We start from the raw sequence: 17649 nt of genomic DNA, 5'->3' as shown, positions 1-17649 counted from the left end.
AGTTAAGATGGAGTGTCGCCTTGTTAACGTCCAAAAGCGGAAGTCACATCACGGGCTCTCTTTCCATTTTCCCTGAAAACCGGATGGTGTTACTAACCCCACAGATGGGTGGCTTGTGATTGGCATGTCAAGACAAGGAAATAGTTTGGAGAGTAAAATGGATGTGAGTTTTTAGGTGTTTTCAAATATCAACCGTCCTTTGACTCTCAATTTCATCTTAGTGTTGAGTACTCGTTGAAGGTGCAAAATGGGGGAGAGGCCAGAATGATTTAGCAGTCCATGCTAGACATCATGTTCAGTAGGCTTGTCAGAAAGCCAAGGAAAGACTCACTTTGACTGACACATTGGCAGTGAGCATAACAGAACTGACTGACAGGCCAAATAATTGAACACCGCAAATAGCAACTATTCACTGCAAACGGAGGGTGGGTGGGCCTTCTGTTTGACTTACAGCCCTCTGGGGAGCTATCCTCCAAATGATTGGCAGGAGTGGCAGGAAGGGCTGGAGCTTAGCCCGTGTTCATTGGCTGGGTTGTTGTGGACCTGCAGGCTAGTGGTTGGTGCTATCAGCAAAGATGGTGGATAAATGAAGATAGTTCACTTAGGCTGTTTAACACTGAAAATCATTGTCAGTTCCGGTCTGCTTAAGGGTGTGGCTCTCCCACAGACACCAGGGCCCGGTTTCCCAAAAGCGTTTTAAGGCTAAGCTCATCGTTAAAACCTTCGTAGGAGCATAGTTAAATCTCTGATCTGTTTTCCAAACCATCGTTATTAACGTTGCAATTGAAAACACTCGTAATCGAACACCTGCCTCAGAACACTTGTAGAACAGCTAAGTGCGTTGTTAGATGCTTTTTTTGCCCTCCTGCATTACTTTATACACAGAAGGTCTCCGTTAAACATAGAACCACAAGGTTTGTCTGTCTCTCTTTGACTGCTGATAACTTCAGAACGAAGTTGACTACAAATACAAAGTAGCCAATGCCTTTGCAATTGATACAAAAAAGCGATGTATAAAATTATGCTGAGATTACTGCATTACAATATAAACATTCATATTCAATCATATTGAAAAACATTCCATGTTCAATCAATTGAGTTTTATTTTGCTGCTTTCATGCTACTGTCTGTAATTTGTCCCAATATATTTAATGATGTGTAGCCTAACGTGCGCAATGATGTGCGCGCAATGATGTGCTAAATCGGTTACTATAATAAGCTACCTCAGTATTTGCAGCCGTAGGTGGTAATATCTCTCTAGGAGCTGCTCTGCTCATCAGTATTGTGAAATAATTTGAATGGAGAAAGCTGATCTGAGAGCAGCGCTCCCTTTCCTTCGACCATTTCAGTATCGAACCATGCTCCGACGCATTTAGTGACTGCTCTCTCAGCGTGGTGTTTTGGGAAATGCATGTTACATCTTTGGCCATTGTAGGAAAGATGCATCGTTAAAACACTCGCAAGCCTAAGTTCCATCAGGAAACCGGGCCCATTGCGATAGCAGCTGGGTCTGGTCTACTTAGTTCAAAAATTAGGGAGTGGGGTGTCTCGCTTCGTCTTCTTTCTCTGCTATCACCCGGAGGCTGGGCTAGGGCTCACTGGCATAGAGCTGTAAAGGGTGGCGGCCTACAAGAACCCGTCGGATGTAGCGCCCACTCATTGTTGGCAAAAAGCCCCAATTCAACAAAGAATGTTTGGGATGAACATTTTGATTTGGGTTGTTTTGGATACTTTAAAGCCTGTCCTTTATTATAATAAAAAAAATATTGTATGATTGCTAAAGGAAAATAGTTCATTTCCAAGGTTTTTGACATGTGAGCTAGCAAGATTCTCAAATATAAAATATATTTGGATTTGTTTAACACTTCTCCATATGTGTCATTTCATGTTTATTTATGTCTTCACTATTATTCTATAATGTAGAAAATAGTAAAAATAAAGAAAAACCCTTAAGTGTGTCCAAACTTTTGACTGGTACTGTACACATTACCTCAATTACCTCGTCACACCTGTACCCCCGAACATTGACTCGGCACGGTTACTCCCTGTATATAGCCTTGTTATTGTTATTTTACTGTGTTAATTTTTTAAAACTTTATTTTATTTAGTAAATATTTTCTTAACTCTTATTTTCTTAAAAATACATTGTTAGTTAAGGGCTTGTAAGTAAGCATTTCACAGTAAGGTCTACACCTGTTTAGCATAAAAGTTTACAGTCATCACGGTGACATAAGATTGATTTCTTAAAACAGATCAATATCTTTGGTTTTGTACTGTTGGGATGAGCAGGACTTACGCAGAGTTAATTACAGTTCATTCAGAAAGTATTCAGAGCCCTTCCCTTTTTCCACATTTTGTTACTTTACAGCCTTATTCTAAAATTGATTAAATAAAATAAAATTACCCCATCATGACAGCGCGAAAAAAGTTTTATTTTAATTTTTGCAAATGTATTAAAAATAAAAAACAGAAATACATTATTTACATAAGTATTCAGACACTTTGTCATGAGACTCGAAATTGATAATCCTTGAGATGTTTCTACAACTTGATTGGAGTCCACCTGTGGTAAATTCAATTAATTGGACATGATTTGGAAAGGCACACACCTGTCTATATAAGGTCTCACAGTTGACAGTGCATGTCATAGCAAAAACCAAGCCATGAGGTCGAAGGACTTGTCCGTAATTGTGTCGAGGCACAGATCTGGAGAAGGTTACCAAAACATTTCTGCAGCATTGAAGGTCCCCAAGACATTTCTGCAGCATTGAAGGTCCCCAAGAACACAGTGGCCTCCATCATTCTTAAATGGAAGAAGTTTGGAACCACCAAGACTCTTGCTAGAGCTTGCCGCCTGGCCAAACTGAGCAATAAGGGGAGAAGGGCCTTGGTCAGGGAGGTAACCAAGAGCTCCAGAGTTCCTCTGTGGAGATGGGAGAACCTTCCAGAAGGACAACCATCTCTGCAGCACTCCACCAATCAGGCCTTTATGGTAGAATGGCCAGACTGAAGCCACTCCTCAGTAAAAGGCACATGACAGCCTGCTTGGAGTTTGCCAAAAGGCATGGTGGTGGCAGCATCATGCTGTGGGGATGTTTTTAAGCAGCAGGGACTGGGAGACTAGTCAGGATCGAGGTAAAGATCAACGGAGCAAAGTACAGAGAGATCCTTGATGAAAAGCTGCACCAGAGCACCCAGGACCTCAGACTGGGGCGAATGTTCACCTTCCAACAGGACAATGACCCTAAGCACACAGCCAAGACAATGCAGGAGTGGCTTTGGGACAAGTCTCTGAATGTCCTTGAGCCGCCCAGCCAGAGCCCGAACTTGAACCCGATCGAACATCTCTGGAGAGACCTGAAAATAGCAGTGCAGCGACGCTCCTCATAAAACCTGTCAGAGAAGAATGGAAGAAACTCCCCAAATACAGGTGTGCCAAGCTTGTAGCGTCATACCCAAGAAGACTCAAGGGTGTAATCGCTGCCAAAGGTGCTTCAACAAAGTACTTACAAAAGGGTCTGAATACTTATGTAAATGTGATATTTCAGTTTATTTTACATTTTCAAAAAATCTGGTTTTGCTCTGTCATTATGGGGTATTGTGTGTAGATTGATGAGGGGGAATAACGATTTAATCAATTTTAGAATAAGGCTGTAACGTAACAAAATGTGGAAAACATCAAGGGGTCTGAAAACTTTCCGAATGCACTGTAAATGGCCAGGAAATGGCACGGAAAATCCGGGGTGGTCTATCTATAAAAGTCGCTGGCCACACACCAATACATGGACTTGACAGTCAAACTATAACTTAAATAGCAGCCAATTGTTGTCACTGTTAATATCCTATGCCGCGTCGTGATTCGTTTAAGGATTTGATCCACGCGGGATGGGAAAAACCCTCCATGACAGGTTAAAAACCAAATGGCCAATAACCTATCCTCCTACTAAGCCTATCATAAAAGCTTTAAGACAAGTTAAAGTTATGAACAGTAGCTTATTTCCCCAATATTCTATCCTATAAAGGTGTTTTCCTAAAGTTATTGTGGCTTTCAAAAATAACAAGAATGAAAGTCAATAGCCTAAGCCTAGGCTATTCTCAATCACAGCTTTATGAGAGATAGAACAAACAATATTATTTATGTTTCTATTATTGATGAGGCAAATAAAGCAATTATTATCCAGTTCAGAAGATGGTAGACTGCTTCTATCCAGCCCATGATGTAGGCCTATAACCTCCCTACTTATGGTAAGACAACCCTTTCCTCATCAGATAGTCACTGCTCCATCATATAAGCACCACACAGACACACACAGACACAGACACAGACAGACACACACACACACACACCTCCTCCCCACCAGAAAGGAATCTTAAAAATGATTTGCCATTGCCTGTACTTAGCCTCTGGCCTTCAACAACATTATATTTCGTCATGATTCGTCCAGTTGCATTCAATTTCGTGCTATAGTCAAACTGTTGTTTTAATTTCATTACATCTTTTAAAATTAAAATATTTTGGGTTGGGTGGCCAATAGGGGCGATAGCAGTGTAACAGTCACATAATGAAGACAAATCATACAATCAAAAATAAACAGCACAATCAACCCAAACATGTGACAAAATCAATCAATCAACACTCATTAGGTACACAAAAAAAACCTCATAACCTAATATCATGACGCCCCTCAGCGTACCAACTCAATAATAGCCTCCGATTCCTTATATGTCACGATTAGTTGCACTGGGGGCCATAAGCTCAAATCACCCTTGTGTTTATGGGAGATTAGAGAGGTGTAACAGAACATTGTGTGTGTCATAATAAAGAGTTTTCCTCTCTCAGTCAGTACAGCTGGCAGGTGGAGGATTTGGTAAAGGCCCAGTAATTAAAACCCAAATGAAGACATTAGTCATCTCTCTCACCTAGCGCCGCGGGGGAAGCCGCCTCGCTAATTCAATTTCCACCTCTGACCCACATCCCCGTTGGTCTGAGCAAAGAAGGGGATGGATGGAGGAATGAAGAAGGAGGAAAAAGCTGTGACACGGTCTCCAGGAATTCAGAGAGGTGTTAGAGGTGTTTGGATAGGGGGATTGGGACGAAGGGATGAATAAAAGAGAGAATACAGTATAGATGGAGAATGTTCCCTACTGGCATTGGCTTTAGGTTTCAATCATTCTGCAGAGTTCTTATTTCTCTGTCACTTTCCTTCTCACTGTGCCTCCCGCCCCAACCTCTCTTTCCTCTCTCTTTCATATCTCTCGTCCTCCATGTCTCTCTCCTTGCCATTAGCCATGATTATAATAATTACATACTGTACATTTAATTGTATAGTACCTTTCAGATCCCAAGGACACTTTACACAATGTAAAAGCCACAACATTACATCTCCCCTGTATTTCTCTCTCTCTCCATCCTTCCCTCCCTATCTCCTCCTCCATCCCCCCTCTCTCTCTATATATATGTTTCTCTCTCCTCCACCCCCTCTCTCTCTCCCTCCCTCCATCCTTTTCTCATCTCTCCATCCCTCTGTGGTAGATGAGGGGTTCTGGCTTCTTACATAAGAGGCAGAGGCAGCTTCAGTTAAGCTGCTTTCTATTGCCCATGGAAGTTTGTTTGCTCGTGGCAGGTCAAGTGCAAAATAAGACTTTTTCTTTATTGAATGTCAGACTACTAGACTTGAGGATTAGGCCTCCATGCCTATCAGGCAAAAAAATCTAATATAAAAACAACAGAATCCCTCTGAGGCAAAATAACACCGAAATAAATAGAGTTAATATTAAAAGACTGTTGATTTAGAATTACCAACTCAACAATAGTGTGGTGTGTATCATTAAGCATGTGATGAATATTATAACCCTCATATCCTTATGAGCTGCTGTTTAACTCATCTGCTCTGTGTGGGAAGTCTTCCTGTCTGTAAATGGAACTAAACAACAAACCTGCTTCCGTGTAAAAAAGAAGTTGCACTTTACTGTAGGTGTCCTTATGCATGCATTCATAAGGCCATTATAACAGCTATATAACACATTATAACATGTGTCATAAGCTGTCATTAGTGAATTTACATATGTATGAGTAAAGGCATCTTTCACATACACTTTAAACGCAACAACTTTTTCATCTTAATAACTACATGCCGTTGAACTCATTCTAACTAGCTAACGTTATTATCTATGTTATTTCCTGTTGGTTTGCATTAGCAGATAAACTTGCTTCTGATGTGTTGTTGTGTTAGTAAATCCCACCCTTCTTCCAATTTCAGCGATATGATTCACTGACACAAGAGCTCTCAATACCTTTTCATTGGATCTGCAAACTGTCCATTTTGTTTCTGCGAATCATATTGCTGAAATTTCATGGACAGTTTGCAGATCCAATGAAAAGCCATTGTGAGCTCTTGTGACTAGCTAGCTCTCTAGCTAGCTAGCTATGGGGGCACAGTGGGACTGCTCATGCTCATGTCGTGCCACTACGGATGTGAATGGCTCGCTAGCTAGTGGTAGAGAGCTGAATTCCTGTGGTCCCCGACAGAGAGCATTGCAGCGCCGTTGGCATTTTTCATGCTGCAGGCGGTCAAACATTTAGTCTCAGACAGCCGCTAATGATACAGATCCAAAATGTCACTTAGGGCCAATTAGAGATAAACCCCTGACATTTTGGCTCACCCATGGGTGAAGTTCACCATGTTAAGGTCCAGAATGAAGACGTGAGGGCAGGAACGACATGGTTTTACTGTATTATAATGGGGCTGTTTCTGAAGAGAAACAGCTCCTCAACTCAGAAGGCGGAAAGGAACATCCTCTTGGGATTGGTTTTGACTTCTTTGGGTGCTGAGTGGCTGAATAATTGCGTTAACGTGTGAGGGCAATCGTCGCTCCCGATCTTTCTTTTCAATTTTAGTGGAGGACAGTGGCGAGGAGAAGGGTCACCTATCTGACCTCTGTGTAGCAGACAGGGAGGGAGACCAGGACAGTGAATGGAGATGCTGGACCAACGGCAGGAGATGAGGGGAGGGAGAGAGTAGGGATGAGCACCGTTATTCGAATATTCGAATATCCGAACCGACGTTAGTATTTAAATACTTCTGTGAGTATACAGTTTTGCCCAGTTTTTAAAAAATGGCCTAATATAGGCCTATTTTAACCTGATTTGAACACAGAAAAAGCTTTTTCTAAATTAAATGATCCATGTTACATTGTTACATAAAAGGATATACCATGACATTTCAAATTATACATGTAATAAAACAACAAACTTTTCAATGTAGTTGTTATGAGGTGCACGGTGCGCCTCATAAAAAAGACTGGTAGCCGACCGGTAGCCTTCACGTGTGTAGCTTGTTGTTTATGTTGGCCAATGAAAGCGGCAAAGATGCTCAATGTGTAGCAAGTGAAGTGAGAGTTCACTAATGTAATGCAAGATGGAATAAAATTACGGAATTACAAGTTAGTGAAATGAGAAAGAGTAAGCTACAACGAGCAACCAACAGGTAGGCTATTGTTTTATCTGAATGGGGTTGGGGAGAAAGCGCAGCCTGTGGCCTCAATTAGCCTAGCTAGCTATAGCTAGCTAGCTTCATTAGGCTACTCCAGTCAAGACAGGCACTGTTTTATGGGATGATAAATAATATTGTGGCTGCTACAAGTTAGCTAGTCTTGGCTGTTGCCGAATTGCCTTGGCGTCTCTCTCTTTCCCTCTGTCTGCTCGCTACATACACCGCCCCTTTATAACCTTCGCAGGCAGCTGCAGCAATAGAGCGCCAGTCTCAACCTCGTGCAGCAGTGCTCAAGTTTAAAACGTAACGTTGAAAAAAACACATGTATTTCGAATATCTGGATATCCGTCAAAAATGAATGATACTATTAGAATAGTGAATTATTTCAAACCCCGATCCCTAGGAGAGAGGGATAGAGAGAGAGAGATAGAGATATAACGAGGGAGAGAGAGAGAGGAAGACGGAGATACAGAGACAGAGAAAGGTATACAATGTACTTGACTATCCGCATTTTTGCTGTCCTGCCAACGCTCAATTTCAGTTTTCACCCACACTCTCTCTTAGAGGAGCACAAGTTCAATTAATGTAACTGGAAAACAGTTGGTAAACTAGGGCATTCTAACGAAGACAAGGAAAACATCTCAACTCTCCCATCTGTCTTACACCGTTTGATCCTAGAACTGTGTTTGTGATGTGGTTTCGAAGCACTAAAATAATTATCCTGAAAGCACTCCTCAGAACAACAAACCAGGTAAGCATATCAAGCCTACAACTTAGCAGGTTTGAGAAAAATACATTGATGACGTGTTTTCTTCTTCAGAAAACACTTTGAGAGGCTTAAAGAAGAGAAATAATTACGAAAACACAGCTCTGAGAGTGTTTTTGAAGCCGTCGCCTTGTGTGGATGATATATTCAGACTCTCTGGCTTTTTGATAAAGCTAAAATGACAAGCTTATTTCATCGACTTCAAACCGTGGCATTATAGAGTGCGTAAATAGTCAAAGAAAAACTGAAAGCGAGTTTCACCTCTCCTCTGTCTCTCTCTTCGGTAGCTAGTATTGTTAGGCCGCTGGAGAGACGTTTGACTGACAGCCATTAAACAATATCCCATCAACTGTAGCGGAAGAGCTGCTATTGTAATTCATCTCTGGTGGTGACAGGTGTGTGTGTGTGTTTGTGTATCTGTGTGTGTGTGTATGATGGGTGTGTCTATGACTGAGATTAGCTCAGAGAATGGCAGCCATGTTTTGCCAACCATAATAAAGCATTTACTTTCTCACTGGTACCCCATTATCAAAACAATTATTTACTGTGATAGTTATTTTACTGTATCAAAAGTGTGTCATATCACAATGAAGTGTTGCACAGAAGGCTTATCTCTATATAGCATGAACCCAATTGTGATGACTGAGAAAGACAAATTAGTTTCCAGACTAGTGAGAAACGAATGCCATTTCTCAGACATAAATCTACGGTATACTGAGCCGAATCACGCACACATGCACGCACGTACACACACACACACAATCACAAATTGTAATCTTATCAATATCCTAGTATCAATATTTCCAAATGGTCCACAACAGCAACTCCAAATAACCACCTCCACCGTCTGTACATTAAACAGCCACACAAGATCCTGCATGACCTTGTGTGGTGGTTGGCTTTAGAGTGTGTTTAAAGACTAAACCCATAAACCCATCTACATTCCCATATTCCCGTCTCAAGTCCCCACCTCCCATCCTGATCCCCTTACCGCAGAGAAAACCATGGAAAGGCCACTCTGCAACTGACTGAATGGGAACGCAGCCCAAGGCTCCTAGCCCCGTGTCATACGGATTTCCCCTCTCCATTCCGTTATGAAAAACGTTCAGGATGCAAACGAAGTCAATTGACGAAGAGCCGAGAAGAATCGGGATTCGCTACGTCGTATCAACACACAGGCTGTGTGCATGCCTGAGTGTGTGTGTGTGCGCACGTGTGGGTGTATTTGTGCATGATCCGCCGCGACTACTTTTCCTGATCAATTAAACACACCCCCTTATCTCTCCGTTACTTCCCAGACAGCTGCTGTATGCCAAAGAAAAGGCTATGGCAATTCATCTTCTGCCATATCTACGGCCACTTATTAGACTTTGTTTGTGTGTGTGCGTTTGTGTGTCTATGCTAGTGTGTGTGTTGATGTATGGCATTGTGACTGTTTATGTAACTGTGCTGACTTCTGAAACACTGAAGCATCTATGGAAAACCATATCAAATGTAACTAGCCGTTCATATCTCTGGATATCTTGAGGGACTTATTACTTGGACTGTTATGACCACTTGTTGAAGGCTTTCAAACCAGATTAGAAATTGCAAAAGCACATACAGCCAGTGAATCTTCTGCCTCACGCGTGTACTATACACAATCTGTAGTACACAAAGGCAGACGTGTAAGCTTAGCCCTACAGTAGTACATACTCACACCCTGTTGGATGAGGTCCCCTTTAAGACAGGAGACATGGTAACCGGAGGTTACTCACTTTAACCAATGGTGACTCACTCACAGTCTCCCAGGCACTCCATATATCATATCAGCTGTAACCACGGCAGCCCCATGACTCACCAGCCAGGCATGTGGCCACTCTACAATCACTGCAGCTTGACTAATGGCAGAGTAGCATACTACCATAGTAGTGCCCCCTCTGGTTTGAAGAGCAATTTCAATGAGTCCTGTTACTATACTTCCAAATCACCAATTTCAGAGGTCGCTCGGCCCGACAAAGCATCACATGTCGGATATCAATGGGAAAAGCTTGACAAATCCTCCAAAAACAATCTTCACTCCAAAGGCTCTCCTGGATTTGTTTACAAAATCTCTCCTCGCAGTGCCACACCAGCCATTTGTAATGTAAATGATACCAGATCTGTGAGAGCCACAGGGGGAAAATGGGGCTAATAAATTCATGGTAGGAAGAGACAATAAAGGGAAGACACACACACACACTTGTGCGAGGTTGTGGCGAAATCCTGCACGGAGCCTTCACTGTGTGCTGCCACTTTAAGTGCGCACCAGCTGTCAGGAAGGAGAACGTAAATATGGCTCTTCCGGCTTGGCGTGGCAGTTTTGACAGTGTGTGCAACTCTGCAGAGGTCTTGTTTGTTTTCAGCATGCTTAGTTTAGGAACGTTTTAATATTGCAGATAGATTGTGGCTTCCATCAATGTAACTGTCTGCATCATCTCCAATCCCCCACATATTTTCCCTCACAAATATACACATACAAAATATATATATACAGTACCAGTCAAAAGTTTGGACACAGGGTAGGTAACAACACATCTGCCACGCTGATCCTCAACACGGGGGCCCCTCAGGGGTGCGTGCTCAGTCCCCTCCTGTACTCCCTGTTCACCCATGACTGCATGGCCAGGCACGACTCCAACACCATCATTACGTTTGCCGACGGCACAACAGTGGTAGGCCTGATCACGACAACGATGAGACAGCCTATAGGGAGGAGGTCAGAGACCTGGCCGTGTGGTGCCAGCATAACAACCTCTCCTTCAACGTGACCAAGACAAAGGAGATGATTGTGGACTTCAGGAAAAAACAGAGGACTGAGCACGCCCCCATTCTCATCGACGGGGCTGTAGTGGAACAGTTGAGAGCTTCAAGTTCCTTGGTGTCCACATCCCCAACGAACTATCCAAACACACCAAGACAGTCATGAAGAGAGCACGACAAACCCTATTCCCCCTAAGGAGACTGAATAGATTTGGCATGGGTCCTCAGATCCTTAAAAGGTTCTACAGCTGCACCATCGAGAGCATCCTGACTGGTTGCAGCACCACTTGGTATGGCAACTGCTCAGGCTCCGACCGCAAGGCACTACAGAGGGTAATGCGTACGGCCCAGTACATCACTGGGGCCAAGCTTCCTGCCATCCAGGACCTCTATACCAGGCGGTGTCAGAAAAAAGCCCTCAAAATTGTCAAAGACTCCAGCCACCCTAGTCATAGACTGTTCTCTCTGCTACCGCACGGCAAGCGGTACCGGAGTGCCAAGTCTAGGTCCAAAATACTTCTCAACAGCTTCTACCCCCAAGCCATAAGACTCCTGAACAGCTAATCATGGCTACCCGGACTATTTGCACTGCCCCCCCACCCCATCTTTTTACGCTGCTGCTACTCTGTTAATTATTTATGCATAGTCACTTTAACTCTACCCACATGTACATATTACCTCAACTACCTCAACTAGCCGGTGCCCCCGCACATTGACTCTGCACCGGTACCCCCCTGTATATATAGCCTCCCTACTGTTCTTTTATTTTTCTTCTGCTCTTTTTTTCTCAACACGTTTTTGTTGTTGTTCTTTTAGTTTACTTTTTTATAAAAAAATAAATGCATTGTTGGTTAAGGGCTGTAAGTAAGCATTTCACGGTAATGTCTACACCTTTTGTATTCGGCGCATGTGGCAAATGGAATTTGATTTGATTTGATTTGACCTACTCATTCAATGTTTTTTCTTTGTTTTTACTATTTTCTACATTGTAGAATAATAGTGAAGACATCAAAACTATGAAATAACACATATGGACTCATGTAGTAACCAAAAAAGTGTTAAACAAATCAAAATATATTATATATTTGAGATTCTTCAAAGTAGCCACCTTTGCCTTGATGACAGCTTTGCACACTCTTGGTATTTTCTCAACCAGCTTCATGAGGAATGCTTTTCCAACAGTTTTGAAGGAGTTCTCACATATGCTAGGCACTTGTTGGCTGCTTTTCCTTCACTCTGCTGTCCAACTCATCTAAAACCATCTCAATTGGGTTGAGGTCGGGTGATTTTGGAGGCAAGGTCATCTGACCCAGCACTCCATCACTCTCCTTGGTCAAATAGCCCTTACACAGCCTGGAGGTGTGTTTTGGGTCATTGTCCTGTTGAAAAGCAAATGATAGTCCCACTAAGCGCAAACCAGGTGGGATGGCGTATCACTGCAGAATGCTGTGGTAGCCATGCTGGTTAAGTGTGACTTGAATTCTAAATAAATCACAGACAGTGTCACCAGCAAAGCACCATTTACATTTACATGTTAGTCATTTAGCAGACGCTCTTATCCAGAGTGACTTACAGTTAGTGAGTGCATACATTTTTCATACTGGCCCCCCGTGGGAAACGAACCCACAACCCTGGCGTTGCAAGCACCATGCTCTACCAACTGAGCTACATCACACCTCCTCCTCCATGCTTCACGGTGGGAACCACACTTACAGAGATCATCTGTTCACCTACTCTGAGTCTCACAAAGACAAGGCAGTTGGAACCAAAAATCTCAAATTTGGACTAATTAGACCAAAGGACAGATTTCCACCGGTCTAATGTCCATTGCTCATGTTTCTTGGCCCAAGCAAGTCTCTTCTTCTTATTGGTGTCCTTTAGTAGTGGTTTCTTTGCAGGAATTCGACCATGAAGGCCTGATTCACACAGTCTCCTCTGAACAGTTGATGTTGAGATGTGTCTGTTACTTGAACTCTGTGAAGCATTTATTTTGGCTATAATTTCTGAGACTTGTAACTCTAATGAATTTATCCTCTGCAGCAGAGGTAACTCTGGGTCTTCCTTTCCTGTGGCAGTCCTCATGAGAGCCAGTTTCATCATAGCACTTGATGGTTTTTGCGACTGCACTTGAAGAAACTTGAAAAGTTCTTCTAATGTTCCGGATTGACTGACCTTCATTTCTTAAAGTAATGATGGACTGTCATTTCTCTTTGCTTATTTGAGCTGTTCTTGCCATAATATGAACTTGGTCTTTTACCAAATAGGGCTATCTTCTGTATAACACCCCTAACTTGTCACAACACAACTGATATGCTCAAACGCATTAAGGAGGAAAGAAATTCCACACATTATGTTTTAACAAGGCACACCTGTTAATTGAAATGCATTCCAGGTGGCTACCTCATGAGGCTGGTTGAGAGAATGCCAAAAGTGTGCAAAGCTGTCATCAAGGCAAAGGGTGGCTACTTTGAAGAATCTCAAATATAAAATATATTTGGATTTGTTTAACACTTTTTTGGTTACTACATAATTTCATACAGTGAGGGAAAAAAGTATTTGATCCCCTGCTTATTTTGTACGTTTGCCCACTGACAAAGAAATGATCAGTCTATAATTTTAATGGTAGGTTTATATGAACAGTGACAGACAGAATAACAACAACAAAATCCAGAAAAACACATGTCAAAAATGGTATAAATTGATTTGCATTTTAATGAGGGAAATAAGTATTTGACCCCCTCTCAATCGGAAAGATTTCTGGCTCCCAGGTGTCTTTTATACAGGTAACGAGCTGAGATTAGGAGCACACTCTTAAAGGGAGTGCTCCTAATCTCAGTTTGTTACCTGTATACAAGACACCTGTCCACAGAAGCAATCAATCAATCAGATTCCAAACTCTCCACCATGGCCAAGACCAAAGAGCTCACCAAGGATGTCAGGGACAAGATTGTAGACCTACACAAGGCTGGAATGGGCTACAAGACCATCGCCAAGCAGCTTGGTGAGAAGGTGACAACAGTTGGTGCGATTATTCGCAAATGGAAGAAACACAAAAGAACTGTCAATCTCCCTCGGCCTGGGTTCTCCATGCAAGATCTCACCTTGTGGAGTTGCAATGATCATGAGAACGGTGAGGAATCAGCCCAGAACTTCACTGGAGGATCTTGTCAATGATCTCAAGGCAGCTGGGACCATAGTCACCAAGAAAACAATTGGTAACACACTACGCCGTGAAGGACTGAAATCATGCAGCGCCCGCAAGGTCCCCCTGCTCAAGAAAGCACAAATACAAGCCTGTCTGAAGTTTGCCAATGAACATCTGAATGATTCAGAGGAGAACTGGGTGAAAGTGTTGTGGTCAAATGAGACCAAAATCAAGCTCTTTGTTATCAACTCAACTCGCCGTGTTTGGAGGAGGAGGAATGCTGCCTATGACCCCAAGAACACCATCCCCACCGTCAAACATGGAGGTGGAAACATTATGCTTTGGGGGTGTTTTTCTGCTAAGGGGACAGGACAACTTCACCGCATCAAAGGGACGATGGACGGCGCCATGTACCGTCAAATCTTGGGTGAGAACCTCCATCCCTCAGCCAGGGCATTGAAAATGGGTCGTGGATGGGTATTCCAGCATGACAATGACTCAAAACTCATGGCCAAGGCAACAAAGGAGTGGCTCAAGAAGAAGCACATTAAGGTCCTGGAGTGGCCTAGCCCGTCTCCAGACCTTAATGCCATAGAAAATCTGTGGAGGGAGCTGAAGGTTCGAGTTGCCAAACGTCAGGCTCGAAACCTTAATGACTTGGAGAAGATCTGCAAAGAGGAGTGGGACAAAATCCCTCCTGAGATGTGTGCAAACCTGGGTGCCAACTACAAGAAACGTCTGACCTCTTTGATTGCCAACAAGGGTTTTTCCCTAAGTACTAAGTCATGTTTTGCAGAGGGGTCAAATACTTATTTCCCTCATTAAAATACAAATCAATTCATAACATTTTTGACATGCGTTTTTATTTTTTTATTTTTTTTATTCTGTCTCTCACTCTTCAAATAAACATACCATTAAAATTATAGACTGATCATGTCTTTGTCAGTGGGCAAACATACAAAAGTCCGAGACCAAGTCAAGACTGAGACCAGAAACATGTGAGTCCAATTCAAGACCATGATTGTAATTTTGTCAAATCACCACAATAATAAGTTAAAAATGTCCAGTATTTCTGTGTTCATATTTCAGGACAACATATGGATTCTTTAGACATTCAGAATAGTGAAAAAATATATGCTGAGGGAAAATAGATCCACTCTACAAATTATTGCCCACTCTACAAATTATAGCTCAGCTGGTAGAGCACGGCGCTTGTAACGCCAAGGTAGTGGGTTCGATCCCCGGGACCACCCATACACAAAAAAAAATGTATGCACGCATGACTGTAAGTCGCTTTGGATAAAAGCGTCTGCTAAATGGCATATTATTATTATTATTATTATTATTATTACTAACCCAAACACAGTAGGGAACAATGGTCCTTCTAAACTTTCAGAGAAGGGCTAAGGATTTATGAATTAATAATAATTATAATATATATATATCATATTTTATTTTCAATAATGTTGTAATTTAATCTCTTCAGTTTTTGTTGGAAAGGAAATGGGTAACACTGAAGAGAAAAAAATATCTAATCAGGATTTTTCTTTGCTGGTCTCTGGGGAGATAAATCTAGCTAGCTAAGTCAGCCGTTGGCTAGGCCATCAGAAGCTAGATAAAGGCATCTGCCATTCAACTGTATTAGGGCAACATTTTGGAGTGACAGTGGAATCAACCAATCACATTTTGACTTAATTGGTGGCATCGTTTTTACAAACATTTATGTAAACTTCTGCCTTCTTGAAGGCCAACAAGTTACTGTGCAATAGCGAGCAGTAGTTTTCCCACAGTCTAGCTAGATAGCTTTTGTTGTCGGCTAGTTTACAGCAGCTGCAGCAGGTGTTATCAAAGAGGATGTTGTTGCTAATTTGTTAGCTTCTCCCTTTTCAAGAATAACTTTCAACAAAAAGTAAAGTTTCAAATGATCATCATCTGGTGAGTGGAACTGTGTTTTTTATTACAGCGCGCTTGCTGTTGTTAGCCAGCTCTTTAAAAGTAACTTATGTGTGTGAAACATTGTTGCATTTAAAGTGGAACTGACAGCATTTCCGCAACATGAAACCTTATTAAAATCTGTTCATATACACCCCCAGGAAGAACATGACACTTTTTAAAAACATTTTCTGACAAGCGACCACTTAGATATGGTCATTTTCAGATTTTCATAAATTCTTAGAATGTTTGTGAATTATGTATGCTAAGGCATTTGTGAACATTCGATAGCAATATAGAGTGGGAAAGCAGCTGTGCGTTTGGACAACTAATAGACACTGCAGTAAATTAAACCAAATACATTCGCCAAAATACACCTGAATAGATTTATCCAAATATGTAAACACCACGGGAGTCCTCGTACATTTGGGAACTTTACAGTCCTATTGTTCAAACAACAATGAAAAGGTAGGCTCTCTCTCCCTCAGTTATCCACAATAACAAGATCAACAACTAATGCTAGCCAGAGCAAGATGAGCTAAAATCTAATGAAGGAACATTAGATAAACCCTCTCAAACTTATTCAGCTAGTTGGCCGTCAAAATTGCACTGATAAACGATAGAGAATTGTAGCCTCCTCGTCCTTCTGCAGCTTGCCTGCAAATGCATGCTTGTCCCAACCAAGCACCCAAGCTAACTGGCTAAAGTTGGCTAGCTTGCTAGCTAGCTACTTCCAGACACAAATGAGAGAACACCTCACTCTGACCATTTTACACGCCGTAGCAGAGCTGGCTTCTTATGATTGGAACCTACTGGCTTATTATGTCCGAGTTTATGGACTGCGTATCCTTTAACATCATACTGTGTGTGACTGCTGTCTTTCCATCGGCCCTATGCAGTGGTGTAGTTGTGCATGGAGAAGTGGGTATACTCTACTTTTGCCAAAAAGTTCCCAAATGGCCCGCCCAGTGAAGGAAAGGCACCCTGTGTGAAAAAATCCAATATTTTCCTGTTTTTTATGAGTTTTCTAATATATTTTTCAGATTGTCACTCTCAAAATCACTGATTTTTTTAATTTAAAAAATTTAAAAATGTGATGGTCTAAGTCCACAACAACGCTTAAACGACATCAATCTGATTGGGTGGGCTTGTCAGGGCCTGGCTCCCCAGTGGGAGGGCCTGTTTCCACCCAGACCCATCCATGTCTATGCCCCTGATGCAAACAGCGCATGATGACCATTGCGCAACACAAACAGCCTACTAACCAACACTTTGGACACATTTTTTTCAATACATGTACCTGTTTGCATACCCATTGTTGCCTTAGTTAGCATTTACTGGTTGTTGAAATGTCTTTCCTACCCTACCGGCTACCAATGTCATTCTTCTGTGAGCTGCTCCATGCCAAAACCTGTTGAGAGCTGCACACTCTTGTTGCCTGCAGATGATATTCTGCTGAGACTAGGCTATGTGTGTGGCGCGTATGTTGATATATTTCAAGTGCTTTGCGATTGTGTAGGCTACTTTGTGCA

At 42.2% G+C, this 17649-nt stretch overlaps 1 protein-coding gene across 1 annotated transcript in view; it reads right to left on the bottom strand.

Moving 5' to 3' along the window:
- LOC311113016 (NACHT and WD repeat domain-containing protein 2-like) overlaps positions 1 to 17649 on the bottom strand; it is a gene marked incomplete at both ends in the record, with an annotated part of 88326 nt that overhangs the window by 35525 nt on the left and 35152 nt on the right. The window lies entirely within an intron of this gene.

The sequence above is a fragment of the Coregonus lavaretus genome (genome assembly GCF_964263955.1).
Source record: "Coregonus lavaretus genome assembly, chromosome: 39".
NCBI lineage: Eukaryota > Metazoa > Chordata > Actinopteri > Salmoniformes > Salmonidae > Coregonus > Coregonus lavaretus.
This window is presented reverse-complemented; position numbering and strand designations above follow the sequence as displayed.